A 9,660-nucleotide genomic window follows, 5' to 3' on the forward strand; every position below is an offset into this window, starting at 1 on the left:
ACCTGAAACCTAAAACCTAACTCTAACCTAACCGTCTACTGTAATGAGAGTTAGTAGACATGTAGTTGACAAGTTACTTGTAGTAAAATGTCTGAAGTGGACATACTCATGGATATATAGAACCCTTTTAATACAGACATAGAGATTTATTCAAAGGAGGCGATGGTCAGAGGTAATAATCATTGATAGTGCCTCAGTTATAATCCCAGACTGTCAGTGTCAGCAGTGTAAAACCCTAGGAAGCTGAGGAGGGATTACTGCCATGAAAGAGATGATGTAATTGTTATTTCACTTGGGATTACTTCCAACCATAGTCTTTGTGCACATACGTTCATGAAACCAAGCACAGATTGAAATAAATAATCTGAGCATGCACATATATGAAGCATATATACGTTTAAATTATGTATACAGTTTACAAAAAGAGAGTTGGCAGTGCATCCTGTAACATATATTTCTCATGATTACTTTATGAATTTTAAAAGATTTTAAAAAAGTATTCCAGTTTGTGGTCCATTGTGTTAGGTTTTCATTCTGTTTTATGGACTTTTAGTTTGTATCACCTTTTCCTGTGTTCTGTTCCAGTTTTCTTTTGTTCCCCACATTCCTGCTCTTCATTTGTTGTCATGGTTACCGATTATGTTGGACACCTGGTTCTGGTTACATTTGTCATTTAGTCCTGTCAGGGACAGATTATGACACTGGCTGTGTCCGAAAACTGGAAAATGCTACCTTCGGAGGACACATTTCAAGGTAGGAAGGCTTTAAGGCATGTCCGAATCCAATGTTAGCTTCACTTCCCGTTTCCTGAGATACCTTCATCTGATCAATTTTTGAAGGCAGCATGTATCCTTCACTGCTTTTGATATCCCACAACCCTGTGCGTTCCATTCTGTGACAGTTAAGCTATAAAAATAAAGATGGCATCCGAAAGTTGTATTTGATGGTCAGTTTGTGTGTAAATGTGCGTTTTTGACCAACATTTTCCACTTTTGATGTCATTTCTAGTGAGAAATTACTACTGTAGTAATTAAATATTTGTTTAGCTCACCAAAGCTTGCGCTATTTTGCTGTAGATCATTAAACTGTTACGCTGCCTCAGAAATCTGTCTGAAATCTGTTTCATGAGGTGCCTTCATGCACAAACGCTGCCTTACAAGTCATTGCCTGATAAGGCAGGGAGGCAACAGGACAGCTGCCTAGGTTTTCGAATGCGTGCCCTGAGCATGGTTAGTTTGTATTTTTGATTTTGCCATTTAGGTTTAATTTATTTTTTAATTTAAATTCTAGCATTAGTTTAGTTTTTATTTATTTCCAGTTAATAATTTATTTCAGTTTATTTGGGATGTTCATAACCGTTACCCGACAATAAGAAGTTTGACCAATAGACTATCTGTTAAACAGTTTAAAAAGTAATTTAAGTAATTTTTAAAGGTGAATTGTTCAAAACATTTTAAAACATTTGCTGCATTAAAGCGAAACTGAAACCGAAATCAGCGTTAGGCTCACATAGCCTACCTCTCTCATTTTGCCTAAATCCAAATGTTTTTATATTGCCAATGTATTTGGATGCTAAACTATTATTTATTATGTAAACTAAGCTGTGTATTTCACTCGCATTCCAATATTCACGTAAAACGTCATCCTTCACATGCACAAAAATGTGCTTGGCAAACACCACAGATGGACAGTGTCATGCTGAACGGCACAGACTGTACTACAGACTATTTAAATTGAGCACTTTTTATATGTTTGGTTGACTATTACATAACATTGACTATTTTATTTTGGTAATGAACAAGCTGCGATGTCAAGTTAACAATGCTAGAACAGATCGCGAAGATCGCCTCATGACCACAACATACATCAATCATAAATTAGCTGTAGTCATCAGAGCTCATGCAGCCGCCCTGGAGAAACTGCGAGACTATAATCAGCCGTCCGCTCGCAAATTGCTCTCGTGGTACTTTGATGGTATACACTGCTTCAAGTCAGATGCTGATCGGTCTGCACTGCGCCACATGAAGTCGAACACACCTTATGAATTAGCTGGTGTGGTCTGCCAATTAATTATCCATTACCGTTTTATATAAATCTCGTTCGTAAAGAAAACTTCTTGGGTTACGACTATAAACCTGGTTCCTCCAGGATCCATGTGACTGGTATCTGAAGCAACTGTAAAACCATGGCAATCCTATTGGCCAGCAAATATATAATCTGCAATATTATGAATAAATGCCCCCTCTATTCCTTTCTATAGGGAGCTGAGGTCATTGAATTTATAACAGCTCTTGCCAATGGTGAGGCGACCTACAAAGCTCAACCTGTGCTATAGACCATCAATCAGTTAATCATATTCATATCAGGTTCAAAGTAGTACAAGTGTAGTTTCAAAATGGTATTTGTAGTAGAAGCACGGTAAAAACAACACTTACCATGCTTTTACCACAGTATTGGTAGTTTTAATATGATATTTGTTGTAAATACAGAGTAACCCCAACACTTACCATGCTTTTACCACAGTATTGGTAGTTTTAATATATGTTGTAAATACAGAGTAACCACAACACTCACCATGCTTTTACCACAGTATTGCTAGTTTTAATGTGATATTTGTTGTAAATACAGAGTAACCACAACACTTGCTATGCTTTTAATGCCTAATAATGTAAAAAATTTTGTAAGGTCAGTCGGTACTTTTTTCCTATATATAATCCTATATATTACATATAATGATATTTTATTTTTTCTTGTTTCAGCTGAAAAGACCAAAAGGGCCTTTCGGAAATAAACGGAGGAGACAGAAAGCTGCAAATGCAAATATTTGCAATGGTAAGTATGTGTTGGTTTTAACCGTTTATCAAACATTTTATCAAGCATTTGTTAAATAGTCTCAAAGTTTTAATAATTCACAAAATTTAACTAGTTGTCAAATTTTGTATGATACTTGTATATATTTGTATATACGCATACATAATCCTTTTACTCCTGCTGTCATTGGCTACTGCCTCAATGTACATATTTATCACCATATTTGTAAATCAGTTGTGCCCCTTCTTGGATAGTCAGATGTCCCACACACTGTCAGAAAGTTTATATTAATTCCATTGAATTCTTTAAAATGATTACAGATTGGGCCCAAAATGTTCCAATGATACATGATGTCTCTCCTTACCTCATAACCTACCTCTGTTTGCAAGAATGGAAATGCTAATTTGACTGTCACATGACATCAGATATTCGATTATTTAGTCCCAGTCCTCCTCATGATCTCTTTAAAACGTGCAGAACCAATATTGAAAATAGTCATTTATCTTTTTCCGTATTGTTAAAGCATTTTGTTTTCTCTTTTCAGCTTCATAAACTATACTTTATGTCTGCCTAATGTCTTTATCAAAAAAAAGCATCAGTGCTCATCAGGAGTTTTGGTAAAAGACATATTCATTGCCATCCACTAGTTCTAGTCATGCAGCGACTTCATGATGCAATAGTCAAATATTTCTGCATGTGTATATAGCAGGTGTTTGTCCGAACTATTGAAGATAGTGAGAGTGTTCAGGAAAACCTTTTGAAAACAATCAATATTTATGTAATTCTGTTTGGTGCTGATAGAGTATTACAGAAATGACACATTGACATACTGGACATTTTTCTGTGAGTTTGTTACCTTTATTTAGATGGACTTAAAAATGTCATGCATTTTGCTTCATTAAACCTTTTTATTACAGTGGTCACTATAGTAAATGTCCACCACAACTACATCTATAGTTATGGTATCATTATATCACTACCTGGTTAATGTAAACGTAATATACCCATGAATGTATTTTATAGAAGCATTTTATTGCTGAAATATTAATATTTATAATACTCATTAACTGTTTTAATTTGCCTTTCATTTAGTTACAGTAAAAGTGAACAATAATCACAAGGATATTGTATTAAAGTTGAGAATGTGAAATGTTATTTTTTTCCCCTATTCTTTAAAGGGGAGAAACATATTTTCACATAAAGTTTTATCTCATCTCTTGGTTTGTTAAAATAATACTTCATCACAGCGATTATTTTTAAGTTATGTTTCACTATAATAGATTCTGTAACTGGATAGATTTTTTTCCTCGTAAATAACTGATTTTTATACTGTTGTGCAGTAGTTTAGGGACTACATTTGTCTTTAAACAGTTTGACATTAAATATTGGAATATGCTTACAAAATTGTGTGCATTCATTATGCTTTTGTTACATTTATTTTAATTCCAAGAGTTCAAGTGGTGGAGAATGGCATAAATAAGTGATTAAATTTATACCTTTAATATACTATACATCTACTGTAAATGTTAGAACCACTTTAGTAGATGCAATTTTTAGTTAAAATACTGCAAAACTACACCTGCTGTAGTAGGCCATTGCTTAGAAAAAAAAAAGTTTCTCTTTCAAATATACAGTGGGTACGGAAAGTATTCAGACCCCCTTAAATTTTTCACTCTTTGTTATATTGCAACCATTTGCTAAAATCATTTAAGTTCATTTTTTTCCTCATTAATGTACACACAGCACCCCATATTGACAGAAATACACAGAACTGTTGAAATTTTTGCAGATTCATTAAAAAAGAAAAACTGAAATATCACATGGTCCTAAGTATTCAGACCCTTTGCTCAGTATTTAGTAGAAGCACCCTTTTGATCTAATACAGCCATGAGTCTTTTTGGGAAAGATGCAACAAGTTTTTCACACCTGGATTTGGGGATCCTCTGCCATTCCTCCTTGCAGATCCTCTCCAGTTCTGTCAGGTTGGATGGTAAACGTTGGTGGACAGCCATTTTTAGTTCTCTCCAGAGGTGCTCAATTGGGTTTAAGTCAGGGCTCTGGCTGGGCCATTCAAGAACAGTCACGGAGTTGTTGTGAAGCCACTCCTTATTTTAGCTGTGTGCTTAGGGTCATTGTCTTGTTGGAAGGTAAACCTTCGGCCCAGTCTGAGGTCCTGAGCACTCTGGAGAAGGTTTTCGTCCAGGATATCCCTGTACTTGGCCGCATTCATCTTTCCCTCGATTGCAACCAGTCGTCCTGTCCCTGCAGCTGAAAAACACCCCCACAGCATGATGCTGCCACCACCATGCTTCACTGTTGGGACTGTATTGGACAGGTGATGAGCAGTGCCTGGTTTTCTCCACACATACCGCTTAGAATTAAGGTCAAAAAGTTCTATCTTGGTCTCATTAGACCAGATAATCTTATTTCTCACCCTCTTGGAGTCCTTCAGGTGTTTTTTCACGTGTCTTGCACTGAGGAGAGGCTTCCGTCGGGCCACTCTGCTATAAAGCCCCGACAGGTGGAGGGCTGCAGTGATGGTTGACTTTCTACAACTTTCTCCCATCTCCCGACTGCATCTCTGGAGCTCAGCCACAGTGATCTTTGGGTTCTTCTTTACCTCTCTCACCAAGGCTCTTCTCTCCCGATAGCTCAGTTTGGCCGGACGGCCAGCTCTAGGAAGGGTTCTGGTTCTGGTCTTCCCAAATGTCTTCCATTTAAGGATTATGGAGGCCACTGTGCTCTTAGGAACCTTAAGTGCAGCAGAATTTTTTTTTGTAACCTTGGCCAGATCTGTGCCTTGCCATAATTCTGTCTCTGAGCTCTTCAGGCAGTTCCTTTGACCTCATGATTCTCATTTGCTCTGACATGCACTGTGAGCTGTAAGGTCTTATATAGACAGGTGTCTGGCTTTCCTAATCAAGTCCAATCAGTATAATCAAACACAGCTGGACTCAAATGAAGGTGTAGAACCATCTCAAGGATGATCAGAAGAAATGGACAGCACCTGAGTTAAATATATGAGTGTCACAGCAAAGGGTCTGAATACTTAGGACCATGTGATATTTCATATCTGCAAAAATGTCAACAATTCTGTGTTTTTCTGTCAATATGGGGTGCTGTGTGTACATTAATGAGGGAAAAAAAATGAACTTAAATGACTTTAGCAAATGGCTGCAATATAACAAAGAGTGAAAAATTTAAGGGGGTCTGAATACTTTCCGTACCCACTGTATTTATGCATCAGTTTAACTACACAAAGGAGTCTTTCATTTTAAAATGTGAGTTTTATTATATTTAATTAGATTAATTAAATATTTAAGGAATCTTTCCCTTTAGCCGGAACCGGAGGAGAGCTGTCGTCATTTACCATAAATGGACAAGTAGGTGTGACGCCTCTGTTCAGCTGGGTTGTCACTGGCTGTGACTTTATCACAGAACTGTGACTGGACTATCATTTAACCCATATAAAACGGCGCTTTATCTTACAAAGCATGTTTTAGTGTGAATATTACGTTAGTCATACATGAAGTTAACTATAAAGTGTTTCTATGTTGTGAGAAATTACTCCTTTACCGAGATCCCAACCCTAACCCTAAGCATCTCTGCACATTTCAATGAACTACAGCGCCATTTTTCCCGTTCCATTGATAGAATGACAGAGACATATGGGTAATGTAGTTCAAAACGTTTAGTAATGAAATGATAAATGTTAAATAAATAATATCTTTAATGGACAACTAGATATCTAAATATGTTTATTGTGCAAACATTTATTACATATATGAGAAGACAGGCTGAAATTTGATATTTTACTGTGAGCACTTTTAAAAAACCTTTATGCCAGCTTTTCATGTATGTCTGAAAACTGTTGCCAGCATTATTTATTAAATATAGCATAAGCAGTTGTCCTGATGATTTTCTCTTTGATACACTAACCAGACTTTGAGTTACAGCCATTTGAAATGTGCATTTTTTTTGCTCTTCCAGGGGCCGTTACTGGCCCCTTGGGGGTGGAAGGGCAGTAAAATCTACACAGAAGTATTCTCCTCATCATGGATAACAAACTTTGTTGAACCACATTTAAATATTGGAGTATTTTATCTTTTTCCCCCTTTTCTATTCTAACATCATGATTGTATAGGTTTTGATGGGTGTTGTGAGACCATCTGATGAAATATTAGAAAGAAATGTTGTAATATAATAATAATAATAATAATTGATTGATTGATTGATTGATTGAATAATAGTTTATTATTTCTTTGCTGTTTTTGTATGAACACCAATAAATAGTATGGATAAACCCGCAACAACTTGCCATTATCCAATTTCCAGTGTTGGCAGTAAACAAAAAACAATTTATATATTTACATTTCATTATACTATTACACATGGGTAATGCACCATTCAGTAAAATAACAAAGAAACAGTGCCAAAATTTCATCTTCACCCCCTCTTCTTGCTCCTCACATGGCTGACATCAGTTATGTCCATGCTTTCATTTTTAATGCAGTAGTAGATGTACCAGAACGATCAACATGGATCATCTTCAGTTATGCTTGAAGTGTTTGTAGCAATATAGCCCGCTGCATTTTTGATGAAATAAATGCAGACTTAATGAGCATAAGAGACTTCTTTCAAAAACATTAAAAATAGTAACTTAATGTGTGCAAACTTTTAAACAATACTGTATATGTTTATATATGTAGCACCGTGGTCCTGTTCACAAGTTCGCCTGCCCATTCAGTCTGAATGGTTAATGGTAAAACAAACTCGGCTTGCTGTCCTCGAAGGAGGCTCGAACCTGAGGCTCGGCTCGAGCTCCGAGTTAAATCCCCCTATAACAGTACTGCATAGAGGGAGAATAAGAGAAATAGAGGAGGAGATGGGAAGGAGGAGGAGGGATGCTGGAAGAATTGTTGCTGGGATGACGCAGTGACTGCTGCTTATATACGCTCGTAATGATGATTGACAGAACTGAATGTTTAGGCTCCTTCCGAACCTACATTTGGAACTACATTTATAGGCACAACATTCAGTTCCTCCACACAGAGGAATTACAATAAAACCTACAATTAAAATCTTTAAATCTCCTCTCATTCTTTGTTCAGGCTGCTTCACAGCATTCACTTTGATGGGGCATTAGCCACTGGGGGAGTGTCTTTTGTCTCCCCTGGTGTGAATCACATAAATAATCATGGACATCAACACTCCCACACATACATCAGTGGTGACACAAAAACTGACTTACAAAATTTAAATCAATATATTGTTGTTTGCGTTGAAGTGTTCAGAATAATTTTTACATAATTTTGTAGTAAAAATTATAGCCTACAATTTTACAGTGTAGCTTGAGTGTAGCTGTTGATTTATACTTTTGCCTGGCTCCACAGCGTGCACCTCCGCTGACTGCACACACATCTCCCCAAACGGACGAGACGGGACAGGAAGCAGTGGTAAGAAGAAGTGACGATGTTTATTCTAGTAATTCTTACACTTCACCAAAACCACACTGCAAAAAGAATCATGTAAAACCCAGTAAAACTTAAGATTATTTCTCGTTTGACATTAGAACAAAATATATGGATATGAGAGCATGTATACAACTAAATTAACAATCTTTATATTTTATTTTATTTTATAGTTTTATTTTATATTTTATTTATCTTTATATATTAACAATATTTTCTAATTTCACTAAACATTTTCATTTAGTTTCATGAACATTTTTATTAAACATGGACCTTTATTTTCATTAAAAGGGACACACATTTTGTAAATGTAAGCAACTAATTTAGACGCGCAAACTAGGTGCCGGTGGTGAGACATGCATCACATCACTTTTGTTGCGCACACCCAAGCTAACTTGAGTGGAGCTTCCTCAGCAGGAAATGCTCACAGGTAGTGCACGGCAGCAGCTCCCTCAGGGACTGGGTGTGCATGCTCTAAAGAACGCACAAGTCATATGTGTTTTCGAGTGTCAAATATCTATGACGCGCTCACAGTGCACGCCAACAGCTCCTTCAGGAACTGGACGTGCATGCTTTAACAAAGAACACGCAAGTCATGTGTGTTATCGAGTGTCAAATATTTATGACACGGATCATGCACACAGCTTGAAACATTTGCTTTAACAGGCTATTTTTACGTAGATTTGAACAGCGTGCTTCAAATAAAACAGTCCCTGAAGACGAAAAGAGGATGACATGTTCTCTAGGTGCCCCTTTTGACTTTTTGGCCACACTTGTATGACGTCATAGGTTGTTGCCGGCCAATAGGATTGCCGTGGTTTTACAGTTGCTTCAGATACGCGGAGACGTTCCCCGAAGTGTCTTGTTCCCTTTCAAAAGGGAACTGGGGGGCAGAAATTATTTGTGGGGGGAAAGAAACATTGTAGCGCTGGGCCGGCCTCCACGTCTGGGCCCCTCATCTGGTCTAGTGCCCTGGGCACGTGCCCGGTAGACCCATGAGTTAATCCATCCCTGAGTCTTGTGTAGGCTATTTAAGCCCTTGGTTTGGTTCAGTTCATTGACCTGTATACAATAGCAATATATTGTTTTTGAGTTTTAGTCAAAGCTGTTACGTTTTGTACTCCCCAATCCCTGTATTTTGAATTATCTTCTTTGTTTTGTTTATTAATAAAGTTTAGCGGCTGATATTAAGATCCACCTCTCCCTGCTCTTCTATCATCTTCGTCTGCCTGGCCCAAAGTGACACTTTGATTTCAGTTTTGCTTCCATTTGAATCTAAACTAGTTTAGATTTACAGGGATTACACTTTGGAATATACAATGTGACAAGGTAACTGGCAACATTTATCCATTCGTTTTCAGAAATCATTTTCAAAAGA

This window comes from Ctenopharyngodon idella, chromosome 2 (assembly GCF_019924925.1).
Source record: "Ctenopharyngodon idella isolate HZGC_01 chromosome 2, HZGC01, whole genome shotgun sequence".
Taxonomy (NCBI): Eukaryota; Metazoa; Chordata; class Actinopteri; order Cypriniformes; family Xenocyprididae; genus Ctenopharyngodon; species Ctenopharyngodon idella.